Source organism: Halichoerus grypus, chromosome 10 (genome assembly GCF_964656455.1).
Source record: "Halichoerus grypus chromosome 10, mHalGry1.hap1.1, whole genome shotgun sequence".
In the NCBI taxonomy this organism is placed as follows: Eukaryota; Metazoa; Chordata; class Mammalia; order Carnivora; family Phocidae; genus Halichoerus; species Halichoerus grypus.
This window is the reverse complement of record NC_135721.1, coordinates 82,581,359-82,591,997: the sequence shown is the minus strand read 5'-3', so window position 1 is coordinate 82,591,997 and position 10,639 is coordinate 82,581,359. Positions and strand designations below refer to the sequence as shown.

General features: G+C 39.7%; 1 pseudogene; it reads left to right on the top strand.

Annotated features, from left to right (window-relative positions):
- Positions 1-9,557: 9,557 nt before the first annotated feature.
- LOC118551217 (U2 spliceosomal RNA) lies at positions 9,558-9,656 on the top strand (annotated as a pseudogene).
- The last annotated feature ends 983 nt before the right edge of the window (positions 9,657-10,639 follow it).

Sequence of the window (10,639 nt, the reverse complement as noted above, 5' to 3'; positions counted from 1 at the left end):
AAATGTCTTTGCCGGAGGCGGAATTGCCCCACCCTTGCCCGGTCCGGGCTAAGTAATCTGCTTGGGTTTGCTCTCGGGAGCTTTTGTTCCCTGCAAGCTTTCCGTACAGCTTTGGAGGCTGAGAGTGAAAATGGCGGCCTCCCAGTCTCCATCCCGGAGGAGCCGAGAACTCAGGGCCCCGCTCCCCAGTGAGCCCCTAGAGAAAAGCAGTTAGTCACTCCCGTCTCCCCGGTCTCCGGCCGCACTCCGTGCTCAGCCGGCCTGTGACCGAGTGTTTCTATCTCTGGCTTCCGACTCGGTGTGGAGTCTCCAAACCCAGCAGATCCCTGCGGTCCGCTCCCACGCTGCTCCTCCCAGGGGAGGAAGGGTAGTCTCCCCGGATCTGCCGCTTGTTGGGTCCCTGCTGGAGAAGCAGTGGCCTGACTGTGCCGCGGATCACGGTTTATGGCAACCCCGAGCTGAGAGCCCGCGCCTGGGCTCCGTCTCTGCAGCTGGCTTCCTCGCTCCGATACCTGGGAGCTCTGCCACACTCAGGCACCCCCGGTCTTTCTGTGACCCCGAGGGTCCTGAGACCACACTGTCCCACGAGGGTCCCACCCCCCGCTTAGCCACTGGAGCGACATCCCTCAGCGGAGCAGACTTCTAAAAGTTCCGATTTTGTGCTCCGCAGCTCTATCACTTGCCAGAAGCAGCCGACGGAGGCACCCTCCCCCGCCGTCTATCCTCCCGAATATCACCTCAGATTCATTTCTCCGCACGTCCTACCTTCCAGAAAGTGGTCGCTTTTCTGTTCAGAGAATTGTTGCTATTCTTTTCTTCGATCTCCTGTTGAGTTTGTAGGTGTTCAGATTGGTTTGATCCCTATCCAGCTGAATTCGTGAGACCAGACGAAATCCAGGTCTCCTACTCCTCCGCCATCTTCCTCTGCCACAAGAGGAACTGTTTAACTTTCAATGAAATATGATTCTAGTCAGGCATTTAATCATAAGAAATAAAGTCAAAACCCTAATATTATCCTATATGTTTCAAAATTATGCTGTTGATCCTAAAGTTGCTAAATATGTCAAGACTACAAACAATTATGGATTTTGAAAGACAATGTGTCTCCTTAATGTTATTCAAAGCTGTTGATGGCCAAAAGTCTTATTAAAATAATCAGTTTCTAAATTAGGAAGCCTTTTGTAATAACAGAAAGAAAGAATGATGAATTAGTAAGTGATATGTATGCTATATTTGTTTAGTTAAAAACAAAGAAGCACACAAAAACAAACATACGCACTTTTTTTTCCTCCAAAAGCCTATTATTTAATTGATGAGGTAGCTTCTATCTGATGATGTCACAGAATCAAGAAAATAGTGTACCTCTATATTAGATTAAGCAAACACAGATTCTTCTCATAGTTTTTATTTTCCAATATTTTACCTATTATAATTTTCTTTTAAACTCATACCCCATTTTTTGAACTGTTGACTTCATTGATTAAGTGCCTCCACGGTCCACCTATCCCGACTCTCTCTTTTGTGCCTCAGCAAAGAGCTTTTTGGCAGCTAATAGCTAATGTTTCTCTTGGTATGCTTTTCCTTGCTGGTGTTGTGACCAAATCTCTCATAAATTTATTCTTGTGCTTTTAAATGCAAATTCAAGTCTGTGAGAGAGAAAATATTTTGAAAAATCTTGCCCCTCGCTTTGTGATTTGCATATTGGAACAACTCATGATCTACCTTTCAGATGCTTGCCAACCACAGCTTTCATGATGTGCTCTGAACGTTTCATAATTAAAATGGATTGCTTTACCTCTGGAATTTCACCGGGATTTTCAATATATCCAATTAAATTTTACCTTTGAAGCCAAAATTACAATGAGTGGAACAGTATATTGGCTACTATGTCTGGGTTGTTTGAAAATACTTAAGAGATTATTTAGGAGGATAAATTTTGCTTGATAATGCTCTTTCTAGATTTAGCTGAATTTAGCAGCCTGTAACAATTTCTAAATTACATGCATTTTCTGGAAGTTGTTTTGAGCAGACTTTTTAATAGTACGTTATGGATCAGTTAATTAAACACAATTAATGCATGTCACCATTAAAATGTTACTGAAAGTCAATAACCTTTAGGTTGAATATTATAGTGTCCACATATATTTCTAAAGTCCTGTTGCACACCTCATCTGTGCAGACACCTTATCACCTCATTCTGGGGGATCAGGTCAGCTCTATTTCCACGCCCACCCTCTAATGCATTTTGCCATTCTATATATATGAGTATCTGATTATATTAACAGGCTAATGGTGAAGAGAAGTCCCCAGAAAATATAAAAAAACTACTTTTGTTCTCTCTGAACATTACTGACTGGTTAGCCTACTTGAAGGTAGGAGATATCCAGAAAAATGTTCCAGATGGTGTTATCAGATAACTCTTATACACTACTCCAGATCCTCTCAGATTCACCTGTCTCCAGGGACTTTGGCCAGTTGTCCTGGGTCCTGCCGTATAAATATTTAATTTGTATTCAATCCAAAACAATTTTTAAAGTAAAAGGAGGTGTTTTTAATAATTATACCATGGCCATAGACTCAAACCGGGACAGTGTCTGTTCAATGAGACTATAGAGCCATGCCGAGTCTGAACAAGTAACTTCTGGGGCCATCATCTTGTAATGGCTTCTGCTTGCCCTCTGCAGCTAGTACTGGGGTTTCCCTGCTGACGCTAAGGAGTAAGAACTGTGGTCTCAGCTTGGTGCCCAAACAGGTGCAACTTAGAAGTGTGAGAAAATTAATATTCTGTGGAGCAAACCTTTGATCAGTGGGAAACAGGAGCCAGTGGACTACTTTCCCCTTTGTTGCCTTGAACAGACTATGTAAGAAGTAGCTGCAGAAAGAGCCTCTCCAAAGACAGTGATGGACAAACGAACAGTCAGGCATGTTCTTTGTGAAGTGGTGGGCTCATCCCCCGCTTTCTTCTCCCTTTCTCTCACTCTTGATCCATGAGATTGCACTTCTAATAAAGCAGTTCCAGAAAAGCCTATGCCCTAGACTCTGCTCTCTGGGTCACCAGGCTAAGAAAATCCAGAACGCTTACATCCATAAAAAATATACTTGGCACTGTCCTAGAGAAATCCATTCAATACATTCCAGTTGGTGCCTCAGGAAAGTAGCTACAAGCTCTTGGCACTGGACAGCTGTAAAAATTAGAGGTCAGTGTCTTAAGAAATATGATTTTTATGAGACCAGACCTATAGAAGATCTAACAGTTTTTGCGAAAGCTCTTGATAGCAGAACCCTACGGCAGCAGATCTTCAAAAAGTGCTAACAAAAAGTTTGAGAAATGTGGCTCCCACCCTGAGGGAAAAATTATGAAAGAAGAGTATAGAAATGGAACGGCTCCATAAGGTAAGGAAGTGAAGGAGTTGGTCTACATGTAGAGCGGCATAGAAGCAGCCATTTTGTAGGAGGCAGTTGCCTGAGAAGGCTGAGGTGCAGAGAGCATGCACTTTGTGGAAACCAGCCAATTTGGAAACTTATACCAGCTTCACTCTTCCTTCAAAAGTCTCTTGCAGATAGGCTGGCTCCAAACTGCCCAGTCCTATAAATGCTGTAATAGAGAAGGAACTAGAACCTTTTGTATAAAACGTCCATCCGAACAAAGATGCTGTACGTGAAAAGAAAGAAACGAGCAGCAAAGATTACGAACAGAGAAAGGGTATTCTCCAGAAAAGTATTGCAATGGGAGAGATAAAATTTTTAAAGGATAATACCATTTTCATAAATTTAAAAGAAATCCCATTTCAAAAGGTATGTGATGAAGCAGAAATGCAAGAACTCAGGAAAGAGATGGAAGACAGGGTGGGTATGAAACATAGGCTAGAGGAACACAGGATAGAAATATGACAAAACAACCAACGATCACCAGAATGAGGCTGGAACTGGACAGGGTCCAAACATGAATGAAAAAAAATAAATCAAGCAGCATGGAGGGTAGAGAGGAACATTCAGAAGAAAATGGGCAAAGAGTGTTAAAAATATTAGAGAACATCCAACAGAGAAACTGGCCCAAATAACTCATGTTAGATAGTGTTTCGACATCTACCTCAGACTGAAGATAAAAATAATATGTACAACATATTGAAGTCTAATTAGTAGCTTTGTTTTCCACAGTCCTATGGGTTAGTAATTCTGAAACTACTTCTGGGCATACTAGAATTGAGCAAATAAGTAAATATATTGAGGATAATTGGCTTCAAGTTTCTCCTCTCCTGTTGGTGAACTGGTTACAAGCATGACGAGGGTGGGGACTAAAATGAACCCTGTGGGATGCAGTGGAATTGGAGGTATCTGTATAATCTCATGATCACACACACACACACACACACACACACACACACACACACACGTTTCCAATTCTCCTCGTTGAAGGGGCCTAGGAGCAATAGGCCTCAGTACCAATCAGCACCCGGATCTTGAGATCTAAATACCACTCTCTAATAAACTGGCTGGGAGGAATGGTTTCCTTGGAGAAATGGCTGATTCTAAGGTTGTGGCAAGGAAAGTGTAAGATGAGTAATAGAGCATCCTTTTGTGGGGAAGCAAGAAAGTAATCAAAGAATGATGGAGACTCCCCAAAAGGCCCCAGGAGCCAACTTACAAAGATGTTTCAGCTGGTCAGTTCTGGGACAATGTAAGCATGAAAATAAATAATGACTGAAGGGAATTTGTAACTCCTTGGATAAAATGAGTATCAATCAGTGGTACCGATATGAATGAATGAATGAATGATGAGTGAATGAATGAATGAATGAGAAGGACAAGCTCCTCATTACTGTGAAAAGCAATGAAGAAAAGCAGAAGGAATGATGGAGTTAGGAAATCACTGTCATAGAGCCGTTGATTCAAAACTTGTGGGTAGGGGCGCCTGGGTGGCTCAGTGGTTAAGCGTCTGCCTTCTGCTCAGGTCATGATCCCAGGGTCCTGGGATCGAGCCCTGCGTCGGGCTCCCTGCTCCACAGGAAGCCTGCTTCTCCCTCTCCCACTCCCCTGCTTGTGTTCGCTCTCTCCCTGTGTCTCTCTCTGTCAAATAAATAAATAAAATCTTAAAAAAAAAAACCCCAAAAAACAAAAACAAAACAAAACTTGTGGGTGGAAGTGTGAGACTATGTGAATATCCTGTTTCCATTCAAGTGTCTCCCCACAAGATACTTACTAGTTACGAAGGGAAAAGAAATAAGTTCTTTATATATTTTGGAGAAAAAAAAGAAATAGTAGCTTAGAGCAGAGAAACTTTTCAAACACCACATCCCTCAAGGGATCAAAGTTAACCTTGAGACAAATCAAGATTTTACTATGACTCCCTGAGATCACAGCACCACTTCTGTGGCATTTCTGTCAAAAACATAGAACTACAACTAATCATGATAAAACATCCAATTACACACATTGAGTGAGATTCTCAAGATAACTGGTCAGTCATTAAAGAAAATAAAGTGTAAAGAATGCTTTAGATTAAAAGGGACTAAAGAGACATGATAATTAAATATAATGTGTGACTCTTTATTAAATCTTGGATGGGGTGAGGGAGATGCCATGGCAGACATTATAGAGACAATCATGAAATTTGAATAGAGACTGGGAATTAGATAACAGGATTGTATTAATATTAAATTTCCTGAACCTGAGCATTGTTCTTGATCATATAAAAGAATAGCCTTTTTAGGGAATATACTGATATATTTAGGGCAGAAGGGTGTAATGTCTACAGTTTACTCTCAATTGGTTAAAAAATATATGTACATGTGTGACTGTGTATGTGTGTGAGTGAGTGTATGTGGAGAGACAGAGATGGAACGTATACAAATCATAAGCAAATGGAGTGAAATATAAACAATGAGTGAATCTGGGTGAAGACAAAATAAGCGTACTTTCTATTCTTCTTGCACCTTTTCTATATGCTTGAAATTTTATCAAATAAAAATGATTAGAAAAATAATATAGGTGATAAGCCAAAGACATGTGACATTTGAGTTGCTGAAAAAGAGAAGCAAAATAGCAGAACTGAAAAATGTGTTTAAATATATAATACATTAAAAGTTTCCCCTTAATTAACAGACAACTTGAATTTCTATTTAAAGGGTACACCAAGTCCCAAGTTAAATTTAGCCCAATCAATCCGAGTAATTTTCTTGTAAAACCATTGGAGCTCGAGGATAAAGAAAGAAATTTTCATGCAGCCGAGCAAAATAAGACATGGGGGGGCTGGCGGATCAACTTTATTTTATTCTTTTATAGCATCTTATGACAAAGACGTCCAAAGAAACAAAGAGTAAGCTGAGGATTTGATGCTCAGTCAAAATGTCTTTCAGATATAAGGATGACAGGCAAATAGTTTTGAACTTGAGCAAAATTCCTATGAGTTCATCTAAGGAAGCTGCAAGAAGATGCTCTTTAGCTAACTAAAAGACCTGAAGAGAAACTATGAAGAAAGGATTTCAAGAAGCACAGCATATTTAACAATGAAATGAAGACGAACACAAATGTGGGTGCTACAGTATCTGATAATGTAGAAATGACACAACTGATAAAATCACAAGTGCAAAGGGGAAAGAAATTGAGAAAAAATAACGATCTTACTTGTAATAGTTAGAGTCAAAGGATAAATGTTAAAACCGATATATTTAGTCATAGATGCGTAACACTGAGAAAGATACGAAAATGCATGTGGACATGACTGGACAGATCAAAGGACAACAAAGAAAACAAACAAACAAACAAACAAACCCTCTAGAAATTGACCCTAATTCAAATGTTGCATATGATGAATGAAGACAGACAAAACATTCAACAATCTGGGATATGACCATGGGGCAGGCATCTGGAAAAGAATGAAGTTAAATCCTATATCAGAAATAAAGTTCAGGTTATGCTACAGGAAAAAGGACCCTAAAATCTCAGTGGCTTAATTTAATCTAACAAAGATTTATTTCTCATTCTTGTTATATATTGTTGCACCAGTCATCATTACTATCACTCTGGAATCCCGGACTCTCTGTGACACACCCGCTTGTTGCCTTGCTGGAGAAAAGAGAGAGAACAGAGCAAAGTATGCACCATCTCTTAAAGCTTCTGACCAGAAGCGATATAGACTACTTCAGCTCACATTTCATTGGCCAAAGCAGGTCACATGGTCAAATCTAGTGTTAGGAGGGTGGGGAAGGAAAGGTATCGAATATTGTAAAAGAGTCTTATAGTCTACACTAGATAACGCACTCTAGGCTCAAGGATGCATTTTAAATGGGCCAAAGACAAATATAAAAATATGAAACTATAAAACGTACTAGAAGGTACATGGGATAATCCTTTTTTTTTACTCTAGAGAAGGCCAGTTTCTTCTAACTATAAACCACATTCCAAAAGCCATTAAGGAAATGGATACACTTGATTATACGAACACCAAAAATGTCTCCTTGGGAAAAAATTATAAATTCTGTCAAAAGACAAGCTGCAACATGGTTAAAAATATTTGTAGTTTATGACATAGTCAAAACATTAATCTCCCTAATATATAAAGAGTTTGAATAATTCAATAAGGCAGAGGACCAACAAGGGACTTAGGCAAAGAATTGAACAGACTGTTCACAGAAAGGGAATATAGGTAGCTCCTAAAAAATAAAAGATTCTCAGCCTCATTCATATAAGATAAATGCAGCAAGATTACACTGAAATATTTTTGTTCATCAGAATGACAAAATTCCAAAAATTTGATGACACAAATATTTTGGAGAGGCTCATTTTTTGCCTGTGAGAATGTAAACTGGAACCTCCCCTCTATAGGCAAAATTATCACTACTTATCAAAATTACAAATTCATGTGTACATTGTACTAACAATTTAATTTCTGGGCATTTATCTGGCAGATAAATTCAATCACTTGTGAAGTAAAGGAGCTACATGGCAAGTCCACATAGACGGGAGTGCTACTGAGAGATACTGCTCAGCGCTGTGCAGAGGGTCTGTGGTGGAGATGCACATACCACTGGTAAACAGAGACCAGAAGGTGAAAATTATGATTTGGGCTGAAAACGTGCCAACTAGAGGCTTGTCAATAGTTTACCCTTATCTCTGCCTATACCAAACACTTACCCCAGTATAATATATTTGACGATTCTTCTCTAAAGGAATTGAATTGACACTCTGGAAAAAATTAGGACAGCTAAGAGAAGTGCTGGTGCTCAGAGTTGGAGGTTCCATCTGATAAGAACTACTTCTGAAGCATAAAATGAAGCCTGAAGGTGGAAAGCCTTGTGCACCTGCAGAGAGCTTTTAAGCATGCTTCCTATTACCACATTCTAAAATGTGAGCAGGGTGTTCGACGGGGTAATTACTGCTAAAATAAATTACACTAACCCTCTCCTCCCCCAAACCCTGTAAAAAACAGAAATAAATCAAGTAATGAAGAAAACTTTTAAAAGCTTTAATTGGCATCCCTAGAATGATTTAAGGAGATTGTGTTTGTAAAAGAAACAAGAACTGCATGCCCTGAGACAGGGACAGATTGTATATATATTAGGAGGCTGAGAGGATAAAGGTAAAGAAATCTCTTTGACTATAAAACAAAAAGTCAAGGAAATGAAAAAGACAAAATATTTGAAACTCAAGAGGATCAATTCAGAAGGCTATCCAAATACTAACAGTTAACAGAAAAAAGAAAACAATGAAAATGTAGGAAGAATTTTATTAAATACAATAAAGAAAATCATTCCCTGAGCTGAAAAGAGGTATCTCTTTAAGACCATAGGAATGTATAATATGTAGTCAGAACACAGCCCTGGGGCCAAAGCAAGTAAAAACCAACCTCCTATATTGCTCCCTGATATCCATGTGCAATCTGAAAATACCTACATGTAAACATTATCTAGATGATTATAAAGTTAACCAGAACAAGAGGCTTAGGCAAAGGGCCGAATTGTCCTAGGTGAGCCACTTTTGTCAAAACACAAATCCTAGAAAATCAGGAAGTTCTCAACAAAACAAAACAAATCTAAACTAACCTCCAAACCCACAATGAAGGTGGTAAGCCAACGGGACACAGGAGTGGACTGCAAGAGCTGCCCGTGGACAAAGCTGAAACAATTTGAAAAAGAAAATAAAGTAGCATTGGGCTATAATTCAAAGTATAAAACAAATCTCCATATGTCTATATTAATATACATGAGTGAATAAATGAATGAGAGAAAAGAGACAAGTCTTTTGTGCAGAAGTATGGCAAATAATTTACCCAGTGATTCTCCTTCAAGGAAAAGTGTCCAACTCTCCACCCTAAGTGTGGGCTGCGACACAGTGACCTCCTTCCAAAGACTTCAGTATGAAAAGGGGAAAACGAGTAACTTTACGGTGGGGAAAGCTGACAAACACTACTTTGGTTAACAGCAAGGTTAACGTGAACAGCGATAAATCATGTTGATGGCATGTGTTCTTGATCTGATGTGCTGAGAATGGCACCGTTTCTTCCGTAGTCTTCCTCCCCAAAGCCCAGAACCCTACTCCAACCATTAAAAAAACAATGAATCACTTCTTGGTCTTTGAGTCTTTTGTAGTATCTGTTCTTATCAGTTTAGTATCTGATATGTCTTCTATCGGAGGACAAAAAAAAAAAAAAAAAAAAAGAAAGAAAAGAAAAAATACTCTAGACAAACCCCCAACTGACAGTCTACAAATTCCCTGACCAGCTCTCCTCAAAGCTGTCAAGGTCTTCAAAATACAAGACAAATCTGAGAAACTGTCATAGCCCAAAAGAGCCTAAAAGGACATGGACCAAATGTAACCTGTTCTTCTAGATGGGGTCCTAGAGCAGCAAAACTTAGTAAAAACTAAGGGAAGTTAAATAAAGCATGGTTTTAAGTTAATAACAATGTGTTGACGTTGGATCAGTCATTGTGACAAATGTGCTCTAATAATGTGTGATGTTAACAATAGAAGCTGGGCGGAGGTAAACAGCAAATCTCTGTACCATCTTTGTCATTTTTATGTCAATCTGAAACTATCCAAAAACTTTAAAAAGTTCATTAAAAATATTAAAAATATTCCAAGCCCCATATCCCAGCCCAAATTGCTGCCTTCTCTGAAGTGGGTCAGGTGCCACATAGTCCAGTGATGACTGTCCCTCGGGTGCACGTCAACTTGGGCAGACGCTGTGTCTTGTTTCAGTCTCCTGGCCACGTCCTCATTTGGCAGGAACTTCAAAGGCACCAGGATTAGGGGCATTTCTGAACATATATCACCGTTCCTAGATTCTGACTCCCTTCCTGAAGTCCCAGGAGATCTAATTATTTATTCCTAACCCTGCCAGCTCCTTGTAACTATAATCACCACATTCCTGGCCTCTGCTCTGACCTCCTCCACTTGATATATTTCTGAAGAAGAATCAAAGCATTTTAGTTCTGCAAGGAGACTTCAATCACATGGTCAAATCCTTTCACAATGTATCTATCAGGAAACTGAGATCCAGGGAAATGGAGGGCTCAGTGCTAGTCGTGACCATATGGGCAAACTGCGCCCTGGTCTGGTATCGAGGTGGGGCTTGACCCCTTCTGGATCACCTGGCCAATCCTGACAGCAGCTCTGTTTTCGATTTCATGTTATCTGTGTT